Source organism: Heptranchias perlo, unplaced genomic scaffold (assembly GCF_035084215.1).
Source record: "Heptranchias perlo isolate sHepPer1 unplaced genomic scaffold, sHepPer1.hap1 HAP1_SCAFFOLD_49, whole genome shotgun sequence".
Taxonomy (NCBI): domain Eukaryota; kingdom Metazoa; phylum Chordata; class Chondrichthyes; order Hexanchiformes; family Hexanchidae; genus Heptranchias; species Heptranchias perlo.
Genome location: NW_027139505.1, coordinates 2,247,990 through 2,265,059, shown reverse-complemented (window position 1 = coordinate 2,265,059; position 17,070 = coordinate 2,247,990). Strand labels below are relative to the sequence as shown.

At 47.1% G+C, this 17,070-nt stretch overlaps 1 long non-coding RNA gene across 1 annotated transcript in view; it reads left to right on the top strand.

Moving 5' to 3' along the window:
• The window catches only part of LOC137313855 (uncharacterized), an 87,303-nt gene that overhangs the window by 18,658 nt on the left and 51,575 nt on the right, over positions 1-17,070 (top strand). The window lies entirely within an intron of this gene.

Below are 17,070 nucleotides of genomic sequence, written 5' to 3'. Positions count from 1 at the left end.
AGGAACTGAGAGGTGACATGAAAATATCTGCGGAGTAAATGAGAGACATTTCAAGAACAAAAATGTTAAAATGCCTAAGACCCGAACAGGGAAACTAACCAAACAAACTGTGGAGAGCGCGCAACCGAGGCAGGGCAGGGTTTAGTTCTCCCCCATTCATCACCGGGGGTTAATTTTGCCTTCAGCGGACTCACAATCCGGACAGTGGAACTTGCGGTGGAGCGTCACTCCCCGGGAGAGCACTTTAGCAAATTGCATGCCATCAGCCCATAAAATTCTGTCAATTACTTTTAATGGAATCGAGGTGAATGGACGTGAAAATGTGGCAGGGTTGTAATGGACGGTCGAACTAACACCACCTGCAGAAGGTGGAAATCTTGGCCATAGCCCTGTAGGTTGCGGCACTTCAAGTGCTCATCCAAGTGATTTTAAATACAGGCACATACACACGTACACACGCATATACACACATAGAAAGGCACAGACAAACACATAAGTGCACAAACACAAATATACACATATACACATATGCACATAAAGTCACATAGGGAGTAGGGAAAAACCGGGGAACTACAGGCCAGTGAGACGAACATCAGTGGTCGGAAAATTATTGGAAAAAATTCTGAAGGACACAATTAGTCTCCACTTGGAGAAGCAAGGATGAATCAGGGATAGTCAACATGGCTTTGTCAAGGGAAGATCATGTCTGACTAATTTGATTGAATTTTTTGAGGGGGTGACTAGGCGTGTGGATGAGGGTAACGCAGTGGATGTGGTATACATGGATTTCAGTAAGGCCTTCGATAAAGTCCCCCACAGGAGACTGGTCAAGAAGGTACGAGCCCATGGAATCCAGGGTGCCTTGGCACTTTGGATACAAAACTGGCTTAGTGGCAGAAGGCAGAGGGTGATGGTCGAAGGTTGTTTTTGTGACTGGAAGCCTGTGGCCAGTGGGGTACCACAGGGTTCGGTGCTGGGTCCCTTGCTGTTTGTGGTCTACATTAATGACTTGGATATGAAAGTAAAAGGTATAATCAGTAAGTTCGCTGATGATACAAAAATTGGTAGGATGGTAAATAGTGAGGAGGATAACCTCAGTCTGCAGGACGATATAGATGGGTTGGTCAGATGGGCGGAACAGTGGCAAATGGAATTTAACCCAGAAAAGTGCGAGGTGATGCACTTTGGAGGGACTAACAAGGCAAGGGAATACACAATGAATGGGAGGACCCTAGGCAAAACAGAGGGTCAGAGGGATCTTGGTGTGCAAGTTCACAGATCCCTGAAGGCGGCGGAACAGGTAGATAAGGTGGTAAAGAAGGCATATGGGATACTTGCCTTTATTAGCCGAGGCATAGAATACAAGAGCAAGGAGGTTATGATGGAGCTGTATAAAACACTGGTTAGGCGACAGCTGGAGTACTGTGTGCAGTTCTGGTCGCCACACGACAGGAAGGATGTGATCGCTTTGGAGAGGGTGCAGAGGAGATTCACCAGAATGTTACCAGGGCTGGAGCGCTTCAGCTATGAAGAGAGACTGTGAAGATTGGGTTTGTTTTCCTTGGAGCAGAGGAGGCTGAGGGGAGACATGATTGAGGTGTAAAAAATTATGAGGGGCACAGATAGGATGGATACTAAGGAGCTTTTTCCCTTCGTTGAGGGTTCTATAACAAGGGGACATAGATTCAAGGTAAAAGGCGGGAGGTTTAGAGGGGATTTGAGAAAGAACTTTTTCACCCAGAGGGTGGTTGGAGTCTGGGATTCACTGCCTGAATGGGTTGTGGAGGCAGGAACCCTCACAACATTCAAGAAGCATTTGGATGAGCACTTGAAATGCCATCGCATACAAGGCTACGGACCAAATGCTGGAATATGGGATTAGAGCAGACAGGGCTTGATGGCCGGCGCGGACACGAAGGGCCTCTATCCGTGCTGTATAACTCTATGACTCTATGACATACACTTGCACACAAACATGCACTCATACAGGCACATACACACACATAAAGGCACATACACACATACGGGCACATACACACATATACACAAACATAAAGCCACATATACGCATACACATACAAACACATAAAGGGACATACACACACATACACATACAAACACATACAGGCAAACACACACATAAAGGCACATACACACATAAAGGCACATACACATACATCAAGGCACATTTGCAGACAAACACATACACAAACATAAAGGTATAGAATCATAGAAAGTTAAAGCACAGAAGGAGGTCGTTCGGCCCATTGAGCCTGTGCCGGGCGGCAAAGAGATATCCAGCATAATCCAACTTTCTAGCAGTTTGTCCATAGCCCTGTAGGTTGGGGCACTTCAAGTGCTCATCCAAGTGATTTTAAATGAGTTGAGAGTTTCTGCCTCTACCACCGTTTCAGGCAGTGAGGTCCAGATCCCCACCACCCTCTCGGTGAAGTCTTTTGTCCTCAACTCCACTCTAATCCTTCCACCAATTGCTTTAAATCTATGTCTCCTGGCACTGACATCTCTGCTGATGGAAATAAGTAATCTCCATCCAGTCTATCTAGTCCCATCATTATATTATATACCTCAATTAAAACTCCCCTCAGCCTCCTTTGTTCCAAAGAAAACAATCACAGTCGATCCAATCTTTTCTCATGACTAAAATTTTCAAGCCATGTCAATATCCTCATAAATCTCCTTTGTACCCTCTCTAGTGCAATCACATCTTTCCTGTAATGTGTGACCTGAACTGTATGCAGCATTCAAGCTGTGGCCTAATCAATGATTGATACATTCTATCATAACGTCCCTGATCTAATATTCTATGCCTCTGCTAATAAAGAAATGTATTCCATATGCCTTCTTAACCACCTTATCTACCTTCAGGGATCTTTGGATATGCAGTCCAAGGTCCCTTTGTTCCCCTAAAACTCTCAGTATCCTCCCATTTATTGTTTATTCCCTTGGTATGTTTGCCTTCCCCAAATGCATTATTTCACACTTCGCTGCATTGAATTCAATTTGCCATTTTTCTGCCCACCTTACCAGTCCATTGATATCTTCCTGCACTCGAAAGCTTTTCTCCTCACTGACAACTACAATTTATGTATCACCTGCAAACTTCTTGATCAAGCCCACCACATTCAAGTCCAAACCATTACTATACACTACAAAAAGCAACGGACCTATTACTGAGCCTTGCGGAACACAACTTCAAACAGCCTTCGAGCAGCAAAAACACCCGTCCACCATCACCCTCCACTTCCTGCGACCGAGCGAATTTTGGATCCAATCAATCACTCTCCATGGGATCACATGGGTTTGTACTTTTTTGACCAGTCTGCCATGTGGGACTTTGTCAAAAGCTTTGCTGAAATCCATGTACACGAGATCAAACGTGTTACCCTCATCGACCTTTCTTGTGACCTGCTCAAAAAATTCAATCAAGTTAGTCAGACACGACCCTACCTTAACAAATACATGCTGAATGCCCTTCATTAACCCATGCCTTTGTAAATGACGGTTTATGTTATCCCTCAGAATCGATTCCAATAATTTGCCCATCACCGATGTTAGACTGACTGGATATATTATTCTCTCTATCTCTTTCTCCCTTTTTAAACAATGGTACAGCGTTAGCAGTCCTCCAATCCTCTGGCACACACCTGTAGCCAGGGACGATTGGAAAATGATGGTTCGAACCTCCGCTATTGCCTCCCTTGTTTCTCTTAACAGACTGGGATACAATTCATCCGGGTCTAGTGATTATCTACTTTCAAAGATGTCACTCTCCTGAATATTTCCTCTCTCACTATGTTTATCCCATCCAATATTTCACTCTCCTCCTCCTTAACTTCAATTCCTGCATCGTTCCTCTCCTTTGTGAAGACAGGAGCAAAGTATTCATTAAGAACCAGTCCCACATTTTCCACCTCCACACAAAGGGTACCTTTTTGATCTCGAGTAGCCCGTACTTTTTCCTTCGTTATCCTCTTGCTCTTTATGCATTTGTAAAATATTATTGGGTTTTCCTTAATTTTAATTGCCGCTATTTTTCTTTGCTTTCCGAATTTCCTTTCTAATTTCACCTATTTAATTTCATTTTACTTTCTATACTCCTCTGGGCTTTCTGCAGTATTGAGGTCTTGGTGTCTGACATAAGCTCCCCTTTTTTGCTTTATCTTACCCTGTATGCTCCTTGTCATCCAGGAGGCTCTTGATTTGGCAGTCCCACCCTTCATCTTTGTGGCGACACATTTAATCTGAAACCCTTGAATCTCCCCTTTTATTGTCTCCGACTGCTCTGACACTGATTTACCTTCAATTAGCTGTTTCCATTCCACTTTTGCTAAATCACTTCTCAGCTTAGTAAAATTGGCCTTAACCCAATTTTAAACTTTAACTCCTGTTCTATCTCTCCTCCACCCTGCTTCATCTAACCCGATCAGCATACACTTCTATTCATTTCTCCCTCGTGTGCTTATATAGGCATTTAAAAGTGATTTGGGTGTCCTTGTAGGTGAATCATAGAAAGTAAGCATGCAGGTACGACTATCAATTAGGAAGGCAAATGATATGTTAGCCTTTATTGCAAGGGGGATGGATTAAAATAGTATGGAGGACTTGCTGCTATTGTAAAGGGCTCTGGTGAGATCACACCTGGAGTACTATGTGTAGTTTTGGTCTCCTTACCTCAGGAAATATACACATGCCTTAGAGGAGGTGCAATGAACGATGAGTAGGTTAATTCCTGCTCCCTTGATTCATCTCTGTTTGTGGAAATACGCTTCGCAGAACAGCAGGTATTGTTTGCGAGCTGTTCAAAAAATTCAAATTCGAAAATGAATAAACAGATTCAGTTACAGAGACAAGCAGTCAAAAATAAGGAAAAAAAAGGTCCAGAAGATTTACAGAGAGAAGCAAATCAGAGGCATGGATAATTCATGGATAAAGAAGAGTGTGTATATGTCACTTGAAAATGGAAGGCAATAAAAATAGTTCAGGAATCGAGGCGGCATGAGATGTGGAGGCAGAGGTGCAGCAGAAGTTAGAACCAAAAGCAGGCTTCCCTCTCGAGCAACGGCACAATCTTGCAAGTTTCCAGCCCACTGGTGGGCCTTGCACATCCTGAGCAGCTCATTTGCGAACTAGGTTTGCAGAAACTGTGATCAGCTCATGAAAAGTACAGGCTGGGCTCAGTGCGAAAGTGTTTGTGTTGGGATAGTCTTGTTGCATCAGGGATCTTAACTTAGAATGAAGACATGGACAGAGAGAGAAAGTGGGTAAGTGACAGACAGATTGGAAACAGTGACAGGTGGAAATAAGTGAGAGAGAGAGAGACTTCGAGAGAGAGAGAAGAGAGGGTAGGAGAGAGAGAATGAGGCAGAGTGATAAAAAGAAGGGAGGGAAGGTATTGCAGCAGAGATGGAAAGGAAAAGAATGAGGCAGAGAGAGAAAGAGGAGTGAGAGACAGGAAAGCGGCATAGGTGGTGAGAGGCAAAGAGGCAGAGAGAAGAGAGAGGAGCGATACAGATGGAGTGAGGGGGAATAAAAGCTAGGCAAAAAGGGGGAATGGGTGATGGAGAAGAGAGGAAGGCAGGAAGTGTTGGAGAGACCAGGCAGAGTGAAATAAGCGAGAGGTAGAGAGAGAGAGAGATTGAGAGAAAGAAAAGAGAGATCCTGTAAAGGTGAATGAAAGAGAGAGAACGAGGCAGGGAGTGACAGGGCCAGAGATAAATAAACAGAGGCAGAGAATTCAGAGGCAGAGAAATCAGAGGCAGAGAAAGATGAATTTGTCAAAGAGAGAAATAGTGAGAGAAAACGATACTTCGGGATGAGGCAGAGGCAGAGAGAGAGACAGAAGGTGGAACATGTTTTATCACTGCTTCCCGACACAGTTAAATATTTCTTATATTGTTTTTATTCTTCTATAATAAGAGCGATGTTTGGATTATAATCACAGATTTTGAACCGAAACAATTTTGTTCAGTAAGTACTGATTTTGAGACAGTTACTAATGCCAGAGCAGGTTCATCCAGCAGCATCGAATTATACTGCCAGCTTCACATGGGTCTCTGGTCAATCGACCTCTGCACTGTCCCATCAAACTCTCCCAGGGCAGTTACAGCAAGGTTTAGATGGAGAGTAAAGCTCCCTCTACACTGTCACCAACAAATAATCCCAGGGCAGGAGCAGGACGGATTGGATGCAGAGTAAAGGTTCCACTAGACTGTCCCATCAAACATTCCCAGGTCAGGAACAGCATGGGTATGATTCAGATAAAGCTCCCGCTTCAATGTCCGATCCAGCAATCTGATGGGCCTGATGTAATGTGTGTCTCCTTCCAATCTGCCTGAAAAAAACCCGTTCAATTGAGATATCTTCAACACTGAACGGTGAGAGTGCTGAAACTCAGGGACAAGTAACTTTCTGAATGTGGTATCAAGCACCTTCTGAGATTCCCTGCTGTGGTCTCCTCTTCCCATTACCTACGATTCCCACATCTTCCAGCAGCTTCATTATAACCCTGAACACCCTATCCTCGGACTCAATGGTCTTAAATAGAAACAAGACACGATATGAAGCAATGATCAATGCAGTGAGTTTTATTTCTGAGTACAGCCCATTATTCAGACAGCAGTAATACAGGGTCAGGGGGTTATGGGATCGACACAATCAAACAGAGTCCGCTTCCCGTGAACGATGGTTTAATTCAGTGAGAACTTGGAGAGCTCGGGCTGATGAGATTCCATCATGGATCTTTCACTACTTCGGTCTGCAACATTGGAACCCATCCGGGAAGAATCTCCGCAGTGTCTCCTCGTTTGTGTTACAGGGGCCCTCATGACACTTTCCTCCAAGATATCTGCAGTAGAAGATCAAATCTAAAACCCAAAATGAAGAGTTAATTAATTGAACGTTCAGGACAGAGAGGGAGGAAGAACAATGAGAAAACATGAAGATGAGATTGTCTGTGTTACTGGGACTGACTCTGGACCACACGTGAACCTCAGCTCATTTGCACTTCATTAAACCTCACACTGACCCCTCCCCCGCCTGCAGAGTCTCAATATTTGTTCTCAAGGGCAGCCCAATAGGTTTTCCACAGAATGAAGCCCACCATTCCCGCTATCTGAGATGAGAGACGAAGAAAACAAATATCTGACATTTATATGCAGCCTGTCCCGTCAACGGAAGGGCCCAAAGAGTTTCACAGACAAAGGATTATTTCTCAAGTGCCGACACTGTTTTGTAGACAAATTGAACACAGCAAAGTCCCACAAACAGCAAATGAGATTTGAGACTGTGCGGGGATTCTCGTTATATTAGTCGAGAGAGTGATGTTGGTCCAAGACACCAGGAGAACTCCCAACTCTTCAAATAATTCCACCAAATGTTTCCTGCTCCACGAACAGGTAGACAGGGTATCCGTTCAAAGATTCATCCAAAAGTTGACACCTCCAACAGTGCAGCACTCCCCCAGTGCATGGATGTATGTACTGCAGTGGGACATCAACCCAAAACTTGTTCACTCAACTCCCAACTGAGGCAAACTTACACCCGGCGACTGAAAATTGATAGTTTCACCGCTTGACTCCTCTACTTAGTTCTTGTCCTCATATTCAGATCACTATGAACGCTGCAGAATTATTAGGATTCAGAAACCTGTTTTGAAACCCTTTTGATCCAATCCCCTCCCCTCTTGTTATGAAAATCTGACTCATGTCTGAGGACCGGTTCCACAGACGCCTCCAGTATCGCTCCCAATTCACCATTCTTCATCTGTGGGTCTGAGCAGTGAGTGTGGGAGAAATGGGCTGAAGCAGTTCCTGATCCCGTTCGCACGCTCACACTTTGTAGCAGGTAGCACTGATCGGGAGCAGCAAATGTGAGTTTCCCCTTCCGTAGTAGCTGGGTACTGAGGCCAAATACAGATTCTCCCAAACAGGCCAAAGCGCCGGCTGAGATCCACTATCTCGGCACCGGCCAGTAATTTGTGTTTTAATTCCTGGTCTGTTAAGATCATCACACAACACCCACTATTCCCAATACCTGCTCAGGTGCGTTGGAAACAATCGGTGGATTTAAATATGCAACTGGTTCAGGTTAAATTCTTCAATCATTCTTACAATAAAATTCAATTAACCAATCAAACCGTGAGCTTCAGTCAGAGAATAAAATAATTTAAACAAAACTTGGTGCTGAGAGATCAGAGAAACTTACATTGGTTAGTTCCGAGACTATTGTAAACTCTGATGGACCTCTGTTCAGCATTGATGGACTGAGTCAACACCAGGACTCCAAATACCAAGAGCAGGACTTTCATCATCTTCCGCTGAGTTCCTCAGAGTCAGGATCAGACAACTGGAGTGCACAAGTTCTGTATCTCGACTCAGAGAGTTTGCTGCATTTATTATCACATACACAGGGAGGGGCTCTGAAAATATACGGACAAAACGAATTTCCCTTCTGTGCGACTGTGAATCAGTTGGCAGCTTGCCTCAGTTGGCAGTTCTCTATCTTTCAGATCACAAGGATGTGTTTTTGTCACCACTTCAGGTTTTAAAACATGAGCTCATCTGACAGGATGTGCCACGCACACAAGCAGGACATTTAACCCTTAACTCCACCCGAAGTCTCTGAAAATATCCTGGGAAAAGTTGTTTGCTTTCTGTGTGACTGTTGATCAGTTGGCAGCTGGACTAAGTTGGCAGTTCTCTATCTACCAGATCACAAGGTTGTGAGCTGTGGACCAACTAATAGGCTTAACATGTGAGATCAGGTGACAGAATGTGACAGGTACACGAACAGGACATTTCACCCATCAACTCCAACTACAATATTCTCTCCATCTGAATTCTAGAGATAACCCGTCGCTCCTGCTCGCTCCCCTTGCTCGATTATATTTCGCAGTCTGATCTCGGTTCCACCGGTGAATAGACACAGAATGTTCCTGGACTGACTGCACATCGCTTTTAAACGGACACAGAATGTCCCGGGACTGACAAAACACCACTATTAAACAGACACAGAATGATCCGGGACTGACAGCACATCCCTTTTAAATAGACACAGAATGATCCGGGACTGACAGCACATCCCTTTTAAATAGACTTTGAATGATCCGGGACTGACAGCACAAACCTTTTAAACATACACAGAATGATCCGGGACTGACAGCACATCCCTTTTAAACATACACAGAATGATCCGGGGCTGACAGCACATCCCTTTTAAACAGACACAGAATGATCCGGGACTGACAGCACATCCCTTTTAAATCGACACAGAATGATTCGGGACTAACTGCACACACCTTTCAAACAGACACAAATGATCCGGAACTGACAGCACATCCCTTTTAAATAGACACATGAATGATCCAGGACTGACAGCACACACCTTTTAAATGGACACTGAATGATCCGGGATTGAATTTAAGGAGGAGTGTGAAATATTGAATTTTATAAATGTAGTGAGAGAGGAAGTATTCAGGCGATTAGCATCTTTAAAACTGGATAAATCACCAGGGCCGGATGTAATGTATCCCAGGCTGTGAAAAGAAACCTGGGAGGAAATAGCGGAGGCTTTAACAATCATTTTCCAAACTAGACTGGATACGGGCGTCGTGCGGGAGTATTTGAGGACTGCTAACGTTGTACCGCTGTTTAAAAGGGAGCGAGGGATAGACCGATTATTACAGGCCAATCAGCCTAACCTCAGTGGTTGGCAAATTATTGGTATCAATTCTGAGGGACGTGATAAACTGTCACTTCGAAAGGCATGGACTAATCAAGGAGAGTCAGCATTGATTTGTTCAGGGGAGGTCGTGTCTGACGAACTTGATGGATTGTTTCGATGAGGTGACAAGGAGGGTCGATGAGACCAGCGCAATTGATGTCGTCCACATGGATTTGATCAAGGCTTTTGACAAGGTCCCACATGGCAGATTGGTCAAAAAAGTAAAGGCCCATGGGATCAAAGGGAATGTGGGAAATTGAATCCAAAATTCACTCAGTATAATGATCGACAGGTGTTTTTGCGACTTTAAGGCTGTTTCCAGCGTGGTGCCGTCGGGCCCGGTACTGGGCCCTTTGCTTTGTGTCGAATTCATTAACGATTTGGACTTGAACGTAGGGGTCATGATTAAGAAATTTGCGGATGACACAAAGATCGGCTGTATGGTTGACAGTGAGGAGGAAAGCTGTTGACTGCAGGAAGATATCAGTGTACTATTCAGGTGGGCAGAAAAGTGGCAAATGGAATTCAATCTGGACAAGTGTGAGGTAATGCATTTGGGGAGAGCAAACAATGCAAGGGAATAGAGAAATAATGAAAGGATACTGAGAGGTTTCGAGGAAGTCAGGGAACTTGGAGTGCATGTCCACAGATCCCTGAAGGCATACGGGATACTTTCCTTTATCAGCCGAAGCATAGAATATAAAAGCAGGGATGTTATGCTGGAACTGTAAACACACAAGTTAGGCCACAGCTTGAGTACTGCGCACAATTCTGGTCACCACATTACAGGAAGGATGTAATTGCACTGGAGAGGTTCCAGAGGAGATTTACGAGAAAGTTGCTAGGACTCGGGAATTTTAGCTATGATGACAGATTGGATAGGCTGGGGTTGTTTTCATTGGAACAGAGGAGGCTGGGCAGTGCTTGCCCCCATTTTGTCCGGGCCGGACTCCCCGCTGGCCTCCATTTCGTCCAAGCCGGCTGCCGTAACTGCAGCCGTGCTGCCCCTGTGCAAATACACTTAAAAATATATAAATACATCATAAATATATAGGTAAAATATATATATATTATAAATACAAGTTGTTGTTGATGGTGGTGGTGATGTTCTGAAGATAAAGACCGCCACTCTGGCATCATTTTGGCATGACTGGATGCAACTTGGGAACCCTGGCTGCACCATGGCATCATTCTGGGTTCACTGAGGGATCACTGGGGACACTCTGTTGGATACTTGCCGCCATCTGACCAAGATGGTGGCGGCGCACCCGCCTTTTTTCCAAAATGTTGTCCGCGCTGTCCTCCATTGTGTCCAAGGTGGTGGCCAAGCTGTCCTACATTTTGTCCAAGTTGGTGGCCAAGCTGGCCTCCATTCTGTCCAAGATTGTGGCTATGCTGGTCTCCATTTTGTGCGGCATGGCAGCCGCGCCAGCGGCGCTTTTTCCAAAATGGTGGTCGCGCTTGCCTCCATTTTGACCGGACCGGACTACCTGCTGGACTCCATTTCGTCCAAGCCGGCTGCCATACCTGCAGCCGTGCTGCCCCTGTGCAAATACACATCAAAATATATAAATACATCATAAATATATAAGTAATATATATATATTATAAATACAAGTTGTTGTTGTTGTTGGTGGTGGTGATGTTCTGAAGATAAAGACCAGCACTCTGGCATCACTCTGGCATGGCTGGCTGTAACTGGGAACCCTTGCTGCAAACTGGCATCATTCTGGGTTCACTGCAGGATCACTGGGCCATTCGGTTGGCCAGTTGCCGCCATCTGACCAAGATTATGGCGGCGCTGCCGCCTTTTTTCCAACATGTTGGCTGCGCTGTCCTCCATTTTGTCCAAGGTGCTGGCCAAGCTGTCCGTCATTCTGTCCAAGATGGTGGTTACGCTGCCTTCCTTTTCGTCGGGCATGGCAGCCGCGGCAGCGGCGCTTTTTCCAAAATGGTCTTCGCGCTTGCTCCAATTTTGTCCTAGCCGGACTTCCTGCTGGCCTCCATTTCGTCCATGCAGGCTGACATACCTGCAGCCGCGCTGCCCCTGTGCAAATACACTTCAAAATATATAAATACATCATAAATATGAAGGAAATATATATATATATATATATATATTATAAATACAAGTTGTTTTTGTTGTTTTGGGTGGTGGTGATGGTCTGAAGATAAAGACCGCCAATCTGGCATCACTCTGGCATGACTGGGTGCATCCTGGGAACCCTGGCTGCACCCTGGCATCATTCTGGGTTCACTGCGGGATCACTGTGGACACTCTGTTGGATGCTTGCCGCCATCTGACCAAGATGGCGGCGGCGCAGCAGCCTTTTTTCCAAAATGTTGGCCGCGCTGTCCTCCATTTTGTCCAAGGTAGTGGCCAAGCTGTCCGCCATTTTGTCCAAGCTGGCGGCCAAGCTGGCCTCCATTTTGTCCAAGGTGACGGCCAAGCTGGCCTCCATTTTGTTAAAGGTGGTGGCCAAGCTGGCCTCCATTTTGTCCAAGATGGTGGCTACGCTGACCTCCATTTCGTCCGGCATGGCAATCGCTGCCGGTGCTTTTTCCAAAATGGTGGTCGCGCTTGCCCCCATTTTGTCCGGGCCGGACTCCCCGCTGGCCTCCATTTCGTACAAGCCGGCTGCCGGACCTGCAGCCGTGCTGCCCCTCTGCAAATACACTTCAAAATAGAAAGAAATATCATAAATATATAGATAATATATATATATTACAATTACAACTTGTTGTTGTTGGTGGTGGTGATGTGATGATGAGGACCGCCACTCTGGCATCACTCTGGCATGTCTGTGTGCAACCTGGGAACCCTGGCTGCAACCTGGCACCATTCAGGGTTCACTGCCGGATCACTGGGGACACTCTGTTGGCTACTTGCCGCCATCTGACCAAGATGGCGGCGGCTCAGCCGCCTTCTTTCCAAAATGTTGGCCGCGCTGTCCACCATTTTGTCCAAGGTGGTGGCCAAGCTGTCCTCCATTTTGTCCAAGGTGTTGGCCAAGCTGGCCGGCATTTTGTCCAAGGTGTTGGCCAAGCTGGCCTCCATTTTTTCCAAGATGGTGGCTACGCTGGCCTCCATTTCGTCCGGCATGGCAACCGCGCCAACGGCGCTTTTTCAAAAATGGTGGTCGCGCTTGCCCCCATTATGTCCGGGCCGGACTACCCGCTGGCCTCCATTTCGACCAAGCCTGCGGCCATACCTGCAGCCGTGCTGCCCCTCTGCAAATACAATTCAAAATATATAAATACATCATAAATATATAGGCAATATATATATATATATATCATAAATACAAGTTGTTGTTGTCGGTGGTGGTGGTGGTCTGAAGATAAAGACCGCCACTCTGGCATGACTGGGTGCAACCTGGGAACCCTGGCTACACCCAGGCATCATTCTGGGTTCACTGCGGGATAACTGTGGACACTCTTTTGGCTACTTGCCGCCATCTGACCAAGATGGCGGCAGCGCAGCCGCCTTTTTTCCTAATTGTTGGCCGCACTGACCTCCATTTTGTCCAAGGTGGTGGCCAAGCTGTCCTCCATTTTGTCCAAGGTGTTGGCCAAGCTGGCCTCCATTTCGTCCGGCATGGCAACCGCGCCAACGGCGCTTTTTCAAAAATGGTGGTCGCGCTTGCCCCCATTTTGTCCGGGCCGGACTCCCGCTGGCCTCCATTTTGTCCAAACCGGCTGCCGTACCTGCAGCCGTGCTGCCCCTGTGCAAATGCACTTCAAAATATATAAATACATCATAAATATAGAGGTAATATATAAATATTATAAATACAAGTTGTTGTTGGTGGTGGTGGTCTGATGATAAAGACCACCACTCTAGCATCACTCTGGCATGACTGGGTGCAACCTTGGAACCCTGGCTGCACCCTGGCATCATTCTGGGTTCACAGCGGGATCACTGGGGACACTCGGTTGGCGACTTGCCACCATCTGACCAAGATGGCGGCGGCGCAGCACCCTTTTTTCCAAAATGTTGGTCATGCTGTCCTCGATTTTGTCAAGGTGGTGGACAAGCTGGTTTGCATTCTATCCAAGGTTGTGGCCAAGCTGGCCTCCATTTTGTCCAAGATGGTGGCTAACCTGTCCTCCATTTCGTCCGGCATGGGAGCAGCGGCAGCGGTGCTTTTTCCAAAATGGTAGTCGCGCTTGACCGCATTTTGTCCGGGCCGGACTCCCCGCTGGCTTCCATTTCGTCCAAGCCGTCTGCCCTACCTGCAGCCGTGCTGCACCTGTGCAAATACACTTCAAAATATATAAATACCTCATAAATATATAGGTAATATATATTTATATATACATATATATTATCAATACAAGTTGTTGGTGCTGGTGGTCTGAAGATAAAGACCGCCACTCTGCCAACACTCTGGCATGACTGGGTGCATCCTGGGAACCCTGGCTGCACCTTGGCATCATTTTGGGTTCACTGCGGGATCACTGGAGTCAATCTGTTGGCGACTTGCCGCCATCTGACTAAGATGGTGGCGGCGCAACCGTCATTTTACCAAAATGTTAGCCGCGCTGTCCTCCGTTTTGTCCAAGTTGGTGGCAACGCTGGCCTCCATTTCGTCCTGCAAAGCCGGCTGTCGTACCTGCAGCCGAGCTGCCCCTGTGCAAATACACTTCAAAATGTGTAAGTACATCATAAATATATAGGTAATATATATGTGATATAAATACAAGTTGTTGTTGGTGCTGATGGTCTGAAGATAAAGACCGCCACTCTGGCATCACTCCGGCATGACTGGGTGCAACCTGGGAACCCTGGCTGCACCCTGGCATCATACTGGGTTCTCTGCGGGATCACTGGGGACAATCTTTTGGCTCCTTGCCGCCATCTGACCAAGATGGTGGCGGCGCAGACGCCTTTTTTTTCCAAAATGTTGGCCGCGCTGTCCTCCATTTTGTCCAAGGTGGCGGCAAAGCTGGCCTCCATTTTGTCCAAGGTGGTGGCCAAGCTGGCCTCCATTTTGTCCAAGGTGGTGGCCAAGCTGGCCTCCGTTTTGTCCAAGTTGGTGGCAACGCTGGCCTCCCTTTCGTCCTGCATGGCAGCCACGCCAGCGGCGCTTTTTCAAAAATAGTTGTCGGGCTTGCCAACATTTTGTCCGGGCTGGACACCCCGCTGCCCTCCATTTCGTCAAAGCCGGCAGCCGTACCTGCAGCCGAGCTGCCCCTGTGCAAATACACTTCAAAATATGTAAGTACATCATAAATATATAGGTAATATATATATGATATAAATACAAGATGTTGGTGGTGGAGGTGGTCTGAAGATAAAGACCGCCACTCTGGCATCACTCTGGCATGACTGGGTGCAACCTGGGAACCCTGGCTGCACCCTGGCATTATACTGGGTTCTCTGCGGGATCACTGGGGACACTCTTTTGGCTCCTTGCCGCCATCTGACCAAGATGGTGACGGCGCAGACGCCTTTTTTTCCAAAATGTTGGCAGCGCTGTCCTCCATTTTGTCCAAGGTGGTGGACAAGCTGGCCTCCATTTTGTCCAAGGTGGTGGCCAAGCTGGCCTCCATTTTGTCCAAGGTTGTGGCCAAGCTGGCCTCCATTTTGTCTAAGATTGTGGCAACGCTGGACTCCATTTAGTCCGGCATGGCAACCGCGCCAGCTGCGCTGTTTCCAAAATGGTTGTCGCGCTTGCCCCCATTTTGTCCGGGTCGGACTCACCGCTGGCCTCCATTTCGTCCTCGCCGGCTGCCGTACCTGCAGCCGTGCTGCCCATGTGCAAATACACTTCAAAATATATAAATACATCATAAATTTCTGGGTAATATATATGTTTTTTAAATACAAGTTGTTGTTGGTGGTGATGGTCTGAAGGTAAAGACCGCCACACTGGCTTCACTCTGTCAAGACTGGGTGCAACCTGAGAACCATGGCTGCACCCTAGCATCATTCTGGGTTCACTGCAGGATCACTGGGGACACTCTGTTGGATACTTGCCGCCATCTGACCAAGATGGTGGCGGCTCAGCCGCCTTTTTTCCAAAATGTTGGCCAAGCTGGCCTCCATTTTGTCCAAGGTGGTGGCCAAGCAGGCCTCCATTTTGTCCAAGGTGGTGGCCAAGCTGGCCTCCATTTTGTCCAAGGTGGTGGCCAAGCTGGCCTCCATTTTGTCCAAGGTGGTGGCCAAGCTGGCCTCCATTTTGTCCAAGGTGGTGGCCAAGCAGGCCTCCATTTTGTCCAAGGTGGTGGCCAAGCTGGCCTCCATTTTGTCCAAGGTGGTGGCCAAGCTGGCCTCCATTTTGTCCAAGGTGGTGGCCAAGCTGGCCTCCATTTTGTCCAAGATGGTGGCTACGCTGGCTTCCATTGTGTCCGGCATGGCAGCCGCGCCAGCGGCGCTTTTATAAAAGTTTCTTCGCGCTTTCCCCATTTTGTCCGGTCCGGACTCCACGCTGGCCTCCATTTCGTCCAAGCCGGCTGCCGTACCTGCAGCCATGCTGCCTCTGTGCAAATACACTTCAAAATATATAAATACATCACAAATATGCAGGTTATATATATATAGATATTTTATAAACACAAGTTGTTGTTGTTGGTGGTGGCATTCTGATGTAATGACCGCCACTCTGGCATCACTCTGACATGACTGGATGCAACCTGGGAACCCTGGCTGCACCCTGGCATCATGCTGGGTTCACTTCAGGATCACTGGAGACACTCTGTTGGCTGCTTGCCGCCATCTGACCAAGATGGTGGCGGCGCAGACGCATTTTTTCCAAAATTTTGTCCGCGCTGTCCTCCATTTTGTCCAAGGTGGTGGCCAAGCAGTCCTCCATTTTGTCCAAGGTGGTGGCCAAGCTGGCCTCCATTTTGTCCAAGGTGGTGGCCAAGCTGGCCTCCATTTTGTCCAAGGTGTTGGCCAAGCTGGCCTCCATTTTGTCCAAGATGGTGGCTACGTTCGCCTCCATTTTGTCCGGCATTTCAGCCGCGCCAGCGGCGCTTTTTCCAAAATGGAGGTCAAGCTTGCCCCCGTTTTTTCCGTGCCGGACTCCCAGCTCGCATCCAATTCGTCCAAGCCGGCTTCCGTACCTGCAGCCGTGCTGCCCCTGTGTAAATGCACTTCAAAATATATAAATACATGATAAATATATAGGTAATATATGTATATTATAAATACAAGTTGTAGGTGGTTGTGGTGGTGGTCTGAAGAAAAAGACCGCCACTCTGGCATCACTCTGGCATGACTGGGTGCAACCTGGGAACTCGGGCTGCACCCTGCCATCATTCTGGGTACAATGCAGCATCACTGGGGACACGCTGTTGGCTACATGCCGCCATCTGACCAAG